This window comes from Zootermopsis nevadensis, unplaced genomic scaffold (genome assembly GCF_977971745.1).
Source record: "Zootermopsis nevadensis isolate Lab colony 2312 unplaced genomic scaffold, Znev_1.0 Znev_ptg000006l, whole genome shotgun sequence".
Classification (NCBI taxonomy): domain Eukaryota; kingdom Metazoa; phylum Arthropoda; class Insecta; order Blattodea; family Termopsidae; genus Zootermopsis; species Zootermopsis nevadensis.
The window spans coordinates 5,067,104-5,079,460 of record NW_028259138.1 but is presented as its reverse complement, the minus strand read 5'-3'; positions in this window follow the sequence as shown (position 1 = coordinate 5,079,460).

Here is a 12,357-nt window from a genome sequence, read left to right as displayed (position 1 = left end):
CCTTTACTTTGCGAAAAGTAATGACTCGAGAATGCCCGAAATGTTATCTTGTGCATTTGACTGCTGTCATATGAACCAGGCCCGGACCTCGACACCTGCGCTACCAGGCCCAGACACGGGTCCGTGCAGAACTCTGTCAACTGACCCATTAGACGTGCTCTAGTAACTGACTTTCCTTTCAACATGGGAGCGTTTCAGTAACAATGTCGGCACTCCTTTTCGTTTCTTATTTCCTACGGCTGCCTCATAAAGTGCAACATGAGATCCGTGTGGACCCAATTACTTGCTACAGACGTGACTGCCCGCAAGTGACCTGAGGACGAGGCGTGTCGCTCCACTAGAAGAAGCAGCCTAACAAGTGACACCAGTCTGTGGCGAGAGCAGTGGCGTACCGATTGAGTGGGAAACCGACCTGGCCAGGTTAAGATTTCCAAGTACCTGTTGAATGGTGACGGTGTACAGGAGATTGGCGAGCCATGGCTCCACGTAATTGATATATCGGTACTAGATGCAAGCCCCTGAACCTCCAGCACCTTGCCAAGAGTAACCAGACTGGCTGGGCCTCGGACATAGTTCGGACATTTTCGATAATAGAAACGCTTTGTCCTCGTCTGGTATCGAATTTAGATAGTCATGCCTTTTAGCCTTTCCCTGAATGACTGAGCTACCTTGCTCAAACGAAGGATTTAACCCCTCTAAAATCAAATGTCGCTATCGGAAGAGATCCTCAACCAGTTCCACCCGCCTTCTACCCTCACAACCTACTTCTCTAAGAGCTAGCTTATTCTCCGTGTTCCAATTAGCCATGTTCGAGAGATTTATTCATCAAAATTCGACATATTTTCCTTGTCTCCCCAACGTAGCAGGTTGCCCTGACTATTTTAGCCTCTTTCACTGCACAACTTTACACAATACAATGTCAAGCAATAAACTCGCATACATTACGAATGTCCTTAAAGTACGTCACATGCCATTTATGTGGAAGGGAAAAGTAATTCTTTGGTAATACATGCCGAGGATGTGAATCATCTATCACCACATTTGACCATTGAACACGATCCTGAGTCACTCTAATTCAGGTCACATTTCCACGACCATTTCTGTAAGACCCAGTACAATTTTGTTCCTCAATCTCAATCTCGGTTATCAAACGACTGCTTTTCAAGAGATTTCCTCCTAAGAATGCAATTTAAATCACCCAAGACACCCAGTCCATTAGATCCAGTAAATTACCGATAGCATAGCGACACTAGGTGACTGTAAACATCAGGCAGTTTGTGGCTATAAAATGCTTTCTTAAAAGTAATCAACATTTAACAAAATAACTTGGGGTGTGAGAATTTTATAGGCTAACGCACTCTAATCTGAAAACCTGAAGGGAGAAAATCACTTCAGAACCAAGGCTTAGATAGAGAAATAATATTAAAAAGGATGTTAAAAATAGATTGTGAGCTGTTTACCGGATCAAACCGGTCTAGATAGGACCTAGTGACCAGATGTTTAAATATCCTAATGAGATTTCGGTTTCACAAAATGAGAGGGAATTTCTTGATCAGCTGAATGACTGTCAGCTGTTCAGAAAGGATACCTCTCCATAGAGTTAGTCAGAGAGCTGACCCGTGTACTTAAGATGTTTAATTGACGTTTCTTGATGTTAGTCAACTATGATGACGTCTGAGGGACCTTTGTGTACACACCGTGATAAAATTTATTACTTTATTCAGCACCATAAATGTGTATAACAGAAAATTGTATGATGTCACATTCTTTATTTAAGAACCTGAATGTAACGACATATAACTATAATACAGTGTTCGTTTCTCGGGCAGCACTAAAGTTCATGCGTCACAAAAACGTTAAAGTGCTATTTTACTCTTTTATTATATGAAATTTATTGGCCTACACGTACAGGATTAATATAGACTAGCATATACATAGTTACAAGACTCCAGTAAGAGGTGTGTGCGGTAATCCTGCCACATTATTTACATTCAGCATTTACAATATTTCAGAGAAGTTTATTTTACAACCACTTATGGCGGCTGACAGGCAGATGTACTTCATCTAAGTAAGTCAGTTGTTATAAAACACTGGACGATGTATGAAAGTTTGCAGCGAAGCTATCATTTCCAATCCCCAAAGACTGAATGTTCAAATTAAATAAAGTGCATGCTATAGATGTTTTAAATATTGAAACAGTAAGAGATAATTTTCAACTGCGATCTCCTGGGTTGGTTAAGCCATACAGTTCCCGACTGTATAACTCGTTCTGGAGGAATATGCTGCAGTTATATGTCGCGCGAGAAGTGCTGGCACTTCCATAAAGAACTGATATTGGTCGTATGAGATGGACCCGCCCGAAGCACGCGATAGAGGGGTGCCAACTTCAGTTGGTTTGTACAGAACGCGACTGTAATTATGAGACTTGCAATGAATGCAGGAAGTCCGTAGCGTTAAAGGCAGACGCCCTCTTTCCTCCTTCCTCCTTTACCCAACTTCCTCACCCCGCAAGTCTCAAGATTACAGTCGCGAACTATAACTCTAGATGTGTTTAGATAGGTGAGTCACCGCAGCTGAGGCTGTGCGACGCCCACTACTGCTGAACTCCCCTCTCCCGGCTTACACATCGCGCATTTACGTGCCACCACTACTCGCGCGAAATATATCTTCAGTCTTGAACCCAGAATATGAAGGCAGCATGTTCCTACGAAATATTGTCATACAACAAGACGTCTGTATGGCGCTACAACTCAGAAGACTACAATTCAATCTGTTATCGTCGTAAAAATAGCAAATCCTACAAGAGATAATGTTTCGTGTTCGAGTTTACATACAGAGTTCTGTAATTCATATGGCTACAAATGTTTCCTCCCTTGTATTCACTTGTAGCGTAGGTATGTATGTATGTATGTATGTATGTATGTATGTATGTTTGTATGTATGTACGTGTGTACGCATGTATCGATGCATAAAATTGTAGTAGGAAGTCTCGTTTAAGGGTCTGAGTTGTGAAGAAATGTTGACTTCTTATTCTGCAGTAAATGTAGATCCAAATGTAATGCAGTCAGCCTCTAGTCTTCATGCAAGAATGTTCAAATATTCTGATTCATCTAGTCAAGAGCACGTTAGCCAAAAGCAACAATAGAATAATGACATTTACTAATTAAAATTTTGCTTTAATACAAAATGTCTAGGATATGATGTATTTTCCTACAAAGTCACTTGCTGACAGGTTATGGAACTGTTTGTTACACAGAGTGTGTTATTTCTTTACCCTACGGGCTTCATTACATGTGATAGGAAGTTGAAACTCGTTACAATCTGGCCAGAATGTTTGTGTCTACTACAAATGGATAAAAACAAAATATCACAATTTGGCTTTCATCCAATAATAAAAAAGAACAACATTTCGTTCCGCTATTAAAACTCTATGACATTAACAACGCCTGTGCTTAAGGGAACATAACCACAATGTAATTTGAACATCATTCTTTCATTTTGGAGGGTTTAATAAAAACACTCTAAAACATTTAATACTTCATCCCGGGAAGGCACATTAGAATTTTTCCGCAAAAAATGTTCACATATGAACTACCTGAATTTAATATAAGTCTGGCTCACACGTTTATTTTCGCTTCAGAACTGTTGATGACAAGGATTTTTATCCCAGCTTCACTTGAGCTGGATTACGAACGGCCGCGGGCGACTTCGGCCGAGCCGAATAAGAACAACTGATTTTTGGCGTGCATTCGGCCTGATATGTTCGTCCCTCAAGCGTTTCTGTTCGCATGCTCGCCAGTGCTTTTACGTACATGTTCAGATGGACTCTTCTCTAACAGTATCTAGATTTTGATTTTCTTCGTGTTCAATTTCTTCATTTGCTTCCCACGTCTTTCCGCTCATATTTTAAACATAATACAATATTAAAAGCATAGAATAATGCAACCAAAGCGATTTCAGATATTATAAGTTATTATTTGTGCACGAATGGAAATTATGGATTTTCACTGTGACAATTTGCATAACCCAAAATATGAGAAAGAACGAGTTGTGCGTGTTTCTGTTTTTGTTTTTCATGTTTATGCACCATTGCTGTTCACTGTCTCATTCTATGAAACTCTGAGAACGCTGATGTGTCAGAAAATGTATACAATTCCTCAAGATGTGATCGGTTCGTATCTCGGCCGGGTCTAGATCTTCAAATAGGCCACCGGATTTTTTTTTTCACAATTACGAATAGTCTTTCTGCCTAATTTTTCGTTTGAAACTGCGTCATTAAATAACCTAGAGAAATTAAAAATATATAACTAGTATTGAATGACGGTCTTTGCTGTACGAAGAAATACGATAATATGGTGGGTGAAGTCACTTCTCAAGAAACCCAAAAATACTTTTGACAATTTTATATACAGAGGTAACATGCTGAGAATTAATTATAACAAAAGTGTTGAATATTAAAGTGTGGTTATATACACATACAAATATCCCCCGATTCATACACAAATAGGCTACATACATGAGTAGACATATATAGGCCAAAAATACAGATTGTATATAAATTTTCTTTACAACTTTATTCGTGAATAAAACCTTTATGAAGAGTGTAAGACACACTGTTTGAGTTTCACCGAATTGTCGGTAGATAGCAGCACCTGTCGTTTTCCACTGCACCGAACCTGCACTAGTGCTTGATTGAGCAGGTTACTGTTAATCAGCATTTTCGAAACTGAAGGATTTGGCTACGCTACTTCCATCTCTTAGCCGACCAGATCACCGAATATCACATTCTGTGGCTTTTTCCTGTGGGGATACGTAAAAGTCTCTCTACACTTAACTCCGGTGGCCGACATTAACGATTTGAAGGACAGAATTGCAGCTGACATGCTGCAGGGTACATGGATGGAGCTTAAATTTCTTTTTGACATTGTACGTGTTACAAATGGCTCCCATTTTAAATACGTGTAATATTCAGAAGAAACTTTGAGAGTTCTCTCGCAGATCACGCTCAAACTGTGTGTCTATGGTTTTTTCAAAAATGTTTTATTCACGAGTAAATTTAATTTATATGCACTCCGTATATATACATACGTACAAGAAAGCTGTAAAATATATTACGGAATCCGAGAGAGTACTTAAGATTGAATGTAGCTCGCGTGTACGAAATTTGTTATTTGCGAAATTGCAAACTCCATTGGCTTTGGTTCTCATTGTTATCGATGTTTAGAGTTATAAATCCATTACTGAAAATACGAATTTAGTTCTTAGCCAAGACGAGAAGCGGTAATTGAATTATTATTTTAAGCCTGTGTAAATTATTAATTCTAGTATGAAGATGACAGTCTAGTGGGATAATACGCCATAAAGTCTGGTAGAAGTTTATTGGCTCCCTGACGATGTATACAGCAAGAACCTCTGATACGTTGGTAAACTTCTACCAGATTTCATGGCGCAATATCCTACGAGACTGTCACCTTCTACCTTTCAGCAGTGAGAAATCTCACTTATGAATGGACTAGCTGATGAAGTCAGTTCAGGTTTATACAAGATCAACATATAAACTGTTGTTAATAAGCTTCTGACGCTACACAGCAATATAAACAATTTTCATTGTGATTCTTCATACTTAATTAGGCTTGATGTCCACTTATTGCTAAATTTATAAAGTACAATTTTTATCGGTTATTGTTGAGACGGAAATCAACTGAATTAGCTAGTAAACATATCATCTTACTTGTTTTAAACCCCATGAGAATTCATAAACGAAATTAGTATTAGAAGTATTCAGATTTGAACAGAGATCGATCATTGTTCCAGTGATGAGTCAAAATGTGCTTTTATAAATTATGTTCCCTATTATTTTGTTAATATTCGCTTGTCGAAAATATGTCAAATACTATTTCAATTTATACCTTAATTAGACCTATGCTCCATTTTAGACCTCGTACATATTTTCGCGATGAGCCGGCGAGTAGTTTCGGAGAAGAAATATGCTGACAGAAGACGTATAGAGACAACTTCCCATTGCATGCTAATTCTGTGAACATTGTACAGAGAATACACATTATCTGTAATACATCTGAAGACGCTTACTATCTCTTTGTGTACACATCAATGTCAAATTTATTTTCGCCGAAAGTTATAAATTTTTTGAATCGTCATGCTTTACAGACACCATATTTTAATTATTTAATTCTGTCTGAGAATGGGAACCTATGTATCGAATGTCATGCATTCGTTTGCAAAAAAAAAAGACATTATCTCTAGCACCACGTGTCGTTGATACGCGTTTGTCCGGACAGAGCGACGTATTATGCAAACATACTCCACATACTCCACTGGCTGCTTGTGTGTCTGGCTGTACAAAAAATAGCTCTAATAAGTTCTAGTATTAAGTACCAAGAATTAATTTTAAATTAATGAAAAAAATTTGATATAATAATTTCTTTATAAAACGAAATCAGAAACTCTTAAAGACAATATAAACCTAATTGTATAAAATATTAAAGTACGCTACATAAAAATCATGTCTCATTACCAGGATATATATCTTTAAATAACTTGGCAAGGTTCAAATATTTTGTAACGACAATAATAAGTTAAATGACACTCAAGAAAATGTTAAGAGCAGGCTAAATTAGGGGAATGCTTGCTACTATTCAGATTTGAACCTTGTATCTTGCAGTCTCATACCTGTACATATAAAGATAAATAAAGAAGGATGCTATGAGCAGAACATGTAGCTTGAAAGCTGATGAGAGATACATGCATCATTTCAGTCATAATACCTGAAGCAAAGGATTAAAATTCATCTTATTTCTACGACGCGAAGGTATAGACTAGATTTAACTGGCTCAGGGTAAGGTCAAGTACTGGCTTTTTGAACACTAACAAATGTTTTGTTTTCTTAAAAGCGGGTAATTTATTTACCAGCTTAGCAACTACCAGCTTTCCAGTAAATTTTGTGCTCCATAAAATTAGTTAGTCCTAAGTATTAATACCCCACTTAATGGTACCTGCACCTTGTCGTGGTGGTGGGGCTTGAGTACCTCAGTGACCCCAAGAGCTACTGGTAGGGCCTCCCTAGCCAGATTGGTCGAGGGGGAGAGGTCAGACTAAGACAGGTACCCTTGTCCTCCAGGTTGGGGGTTGGTCGCAAGGCTAAAAACCTTGCACCGAAAAAGGAAGATGTTTCGAAACCCCGATCAAAGCCTCGGACAGATGGACCTAACTGAGGACCGAATGAAAGAGGAGAATTGAGGATGCCATGGACCGAATATGGACCGGAGAGCCATAGAAGAAGAAGAAGAAGAAGAAGTATTAATAACTCAACAATTCGTAAGTAATTTCGTTTCGTATTTAGGAATGGCACGGGATGGCAAGAGAGATTCTGGTAATCAGGTAAACAATACAGCCTGTCGGTACGACAATAAGCCATGGACTAGGTCAAAAACTAAGCCTAAGTCATATAAATGAGTCCCTTATAATTCGCGACTTGTGTAATAATAATAATGATAATAAATTATGCAATGTTCTGGTTGTTATTTGCAGTGGTGCCACCCGTATGAAGCCGGGTTTTGCATTCCGATTTCCCACACCGGGACCCATTGAAATTATGTTTATTCTGATATAAGTTGGTACTAAAACAATTCACAGTTTCATTTTATATTGTAGTATTATGTTGTGGGCTAGTCAAGGGAATATATATATATATATATATATATATATATATATGAATTTTAGTCTGTCTTACAAAACAAACGTTAATTTTATTTATTTACTTAACTACTTCTCAACAGTTTACTTTTTTATACATTTCCTTTGAAGGTCAGACTGTGTCTCTGTAAACCTGGGTCGTTAATGGGCCCATTGTCCATCCCCATAATAGAATTAGGAACATCGACAAAATGATATTGACAGGTGAAAGACGAATTATATTTAGGCTAAACAGCCATCACCAGGCTCCCTATATTACAGTTGTTAAAACAGAAAGTTCGTTTTGCACATAACAGTAATTGTGTCAACAACATAAAAGTTTTGTTATCTGAGATAATTATTTGGAATTGTAGGTCAAACGTGATTAAATTACGACGTACTTATGGTCTTCAAATTAAAATGAAAACACATTTTGTGAATCTAACATATACGATAAGTACGTAATATTTTATTCCAGCATTTTTAACTTGGACGGGTTTAACTGCGTGCGACTTTTATAATAAATTGTAAATAAAATTACTTATCTAAGCATAAGACAAACTAATGTTCCTATGCATTACCTAAGTTTACAGTTTACTCACGAACACAATGATTTAATTCTCTTCAATTATAAATTCATTGACTTCTTTGGTTATTAAATATCATAAAACAAAAGTGAAGTTAAAATAAACGATGTTTGTATGATTACCGATAGTTATTACAGAAATTCATCATCTTAATAGTCCATTAGCAGAAAATGGCCGAGGTTTCTAGTGACATATTGTGAAAATACACGCTAAACGTAAGAACTTTTCGCACTGTGCACCCGTTTTCCGTCTCAACTCACACAGCTCCGAAATGTTCCAAACAACCACACTCTTGAGTCCAATAGTGGTGAACCGAAGTAAAATGTTTGCTATTAAAGAATGGCCGAAGTTGCTTTGCTTAAGTGTGCAACTCAACAATTCCGTAGAGCCACTTTTCTGCTGCAGGTTGGAAATCTGTTGTCACACAATACACAGTTTTTGACGTCGCTCAGACCACAGCTTGAGTGCTTTGTTAATGTTTTAATGGTAATGCGATATAAACTTCTTCCTTGTTTACTTACCAAGTTCTGAAAGCACTGTTTTCTGAGCAGTGCCCATACGTCCTTACAATACAAAATTAAAGGACTAATCCCGTTGCATTCATTAACTGAAAATTCAAAATCCAGAGAAGCTGACAGTCGCCAATTTAGTAAAAAATCTTCTTACCTGTTATGAAATGCAAATATGGTTTACCGTGTTCACAACGAACGATGAATCCGGCCATTTCCAAGACGTATATTTTTTAATATTCATCCTAATATCATCCTGAAATCTACGGCGAGGGCGGGCTGTTGTGAAGAGGGTAATGGACTTCCAGGCTGCATAAAAGGCGGGTAGTTTAATGATCAGGTGAACGTGTACTAGGTCTCAAGAAGGATTCTGCTCCATGGAGTTTATCTCATCTACATTTAGATCTTGCAATTGCTTCTTCCCTTCACGTAAAGACAAAAAATGTATCTGAAGTTCTTATTTATTTCATGAGCGATACATGACTTTCACAGCTCATCCTTCTAGATATTAATTTTAAGGAAACAGGATACGAAAGCGTGGATTGGATCAGCCGTGTGAGAATGAAATTTCATCCGACGTTTCGGAAACTGTCCCTGTCTTCTAATGGTGGTGGAAATGACAGTCTCCGAAACCTTTGATCATAACTCCATTTCTACATGACCGGCCGTCTGAGAAGATTATTTTGCATTTAGTCGCCGTATATCGTAAAAATGTGTCTACAAATTCCGGGACTTCTTGGCCCGCTGAATGACTGTCAGATTTATAATAAAGACTTTCCTTCATGCAGTTCATTTAATGGGAACGTTAAGCAAGATTCAAATATAGATAGAAATTTGTTGAGTGGCTGACATTTGAAGAATTACTATTAGGCAGAAGGAAAAGCTTTAACAAATATTTTAATAAATGCTAAGGGTTATTATAATTTTACGGTGTTATATTCTAAATATGGTTTTATAAAAATAGTGTAGATGACAAGAAATATACGCCTATTTATGTACAGTTCTAAAGTTATACGTAACAAAACTAGAATTTAACTGCCCTATCCCCCCCCCCCCCCCCCCAAAAAAAAAAACAGTGCATAGAGTCTTTCCGGCATCTTTTTACAGCTGTTACATGGAGATTAAAAAATACATAGCATTAATTTGCATGAATCCAAACAAGACAGAGTCCAGACCAAACACACAAAGACTCTCTCACTAACCTGCTTGCCACTAGCAAACATTAATTAATATTTCAAACTGTAATGAAAGTGTTACAGCTTAATCGAAACTCCGAACCGTTGTTCAGCACACAGTTAATGTAGTTATATAATACTTCAGGTTAAATGTCAAATAAACATTATTCTTTAAGTGTGCGAATCTCTTAAATATTACTGTTAATTTGCAAACATATTACGCCATGGACTGTTGTGTTGTAAGCAGCTTACCTTTTTTAGAATGGTTGGGTAGACGGATTGTCAACCTGACGGGAGACCGAATGATTTGTAGGATGTCTTCCGCCAGTCCATCTCCCAAAATGCTGAACGAATTTCGTACATTCAGTGTTGTGAAAATTTAATCTGGCCCTCATGAGTCTAGTGAAACCTCCTTTTCACATGAAGCTCAGAAAGAACTTCATAACTTTTCTCAAAAAAGTGTATTGTATAAAATGTTGCTCACGACATAAACTGCAGATGTGAGATCCATGACTTTTTGTAACATTATTCGATATGACACGACGCTTCGTAACAGAATAGACTGATATCTATTTGTGACTATGCAGAATACAATAAGAACCAGTGTCGTTTTCTCTCAGCAACAAAGACACACTTATTATCAGCAGTAATGAATCTTAGGACCAATGAGACATGCAGCAACGACAAAAGGGCATATGGGAAGTTTCATACTGGAGTGGCCTGTTTATTCGGATTTCTCTCACCCCTTTTTACTTTTGTTTGATTCCTCAGTAATTTTCACTTGTTAATTAGGCTCTTTCATGTGTCAATTTAAAATTACATTGCATTCTACAGTAGTTCTTCAGATTTTTACTAATACTTCTACGGGTAATGCATGACCTGTTACGCCAAGATATTCGAAATATATATATATAATTGTCGTGCTTTTACTATGTATTACTTTTAATTGTGATGTATATATTTGTTATGCAATTTGAATATAATTACAAGATTACTTTACGAATATATACTAAATTCAGCTTCTGTGCCAGTACGAGAACATGTTTCTGTGACTCGTGTTTTCACTTACTTTTACTATAAGACGTCCAGTGGCGTATACATTACATGGTTAAATTCTGTAATTACGAAAGTGGCAATGTCTCTAAAATACAACTGTCAAATCACATGAATGTATACAAGCTTTGCATAACTTTCAAGCATACGACAGGACCACCCTACACATCTAGTTCATATTTAGAGAATGTTGTGTTTTGAATTTTATTAACTTTTACAAAATTCTCTGAACGAAAAACGCTGCTGAAACAACTGCGTTGCCTATACGTGTTCTTTCAGTCAAACGCATACACCGAGGCAGAAATATGCCTATAGAATTTTAATTATAAAAGAAGAAATAATATCACATTATTTAATTTCCATGTGGCTAAAATAAAAACATATTTCATACCTCAAGAGGAGACACACATTACCTATAAGGACGAGAGATTTGAAAAGTTCATTAGGTACCAACGTGACATTCATTACGGATAAAACACTTGAAAACAGGGGTTAAGTTGTTCAATAGTGTTTTTTAACTTCGTCAGCTTGTTTGCGTGAAATTGCGGCTTCAGGTCGTAAATTTTCCGTGGTCACTGTTTTCCACATACAGAAATCGGGCGACGTCAGGTTCGGTGAATCAGGAGGCCAAGCAAAGGATCCACCACGACTATACTAGTCACGGACAATATGTCTTTAGAGAGATGGGGATTTTTATGGACAAATCTGGCGGAGCTCCATGTTGATAAAAAATCGGGGTGTGGCTGTGTCGGGGGCACGGCCGTGGGTTTTACGTGAATACGTCTGCGTTAGCGGGTAATATTTTCCTTGGGATATGGAAATAAAATTAAAGTAACGAAATGGATACATGGCTTTTATTTAGGATAACAAATATACAGTGTCTTGCTCGCGCCGTCGTTTGCCGAATTTCCGACGTTCCCGAAGGCGTCTCACTCGTTCCGCCACGGACATGGCGGTACTGATCGATGGCTGATTAGACGCCCTTACCGATGAGATGCGTTACTTGTATTTCCTCTGGGATTTTCGGTGAGTATTGGCCAACATCAGAAAGTTTAAATTTTTCGCGACTTATTTTTTACTTGTCACCAACAAATATCTTTATGGCTTAAATCGACAGATCTAAACGAGATCTTTCGTTTGACACCAAACTTAGGGTGCTAGCATATCGGAGTCGCGAGATATACTGCCAGAAAATTTTCGCCCACGCCCAAAATGGCCGCCAGTCGCCGTGGGTCCCCACCCGCGCCTCGCGCATGCGCGGCGCCAACTCAAGGTCATGACCGCATCGTAGTAGTATGCCCGATCGAACGAGACCACATTTATTTCAATCGTATTATTAGT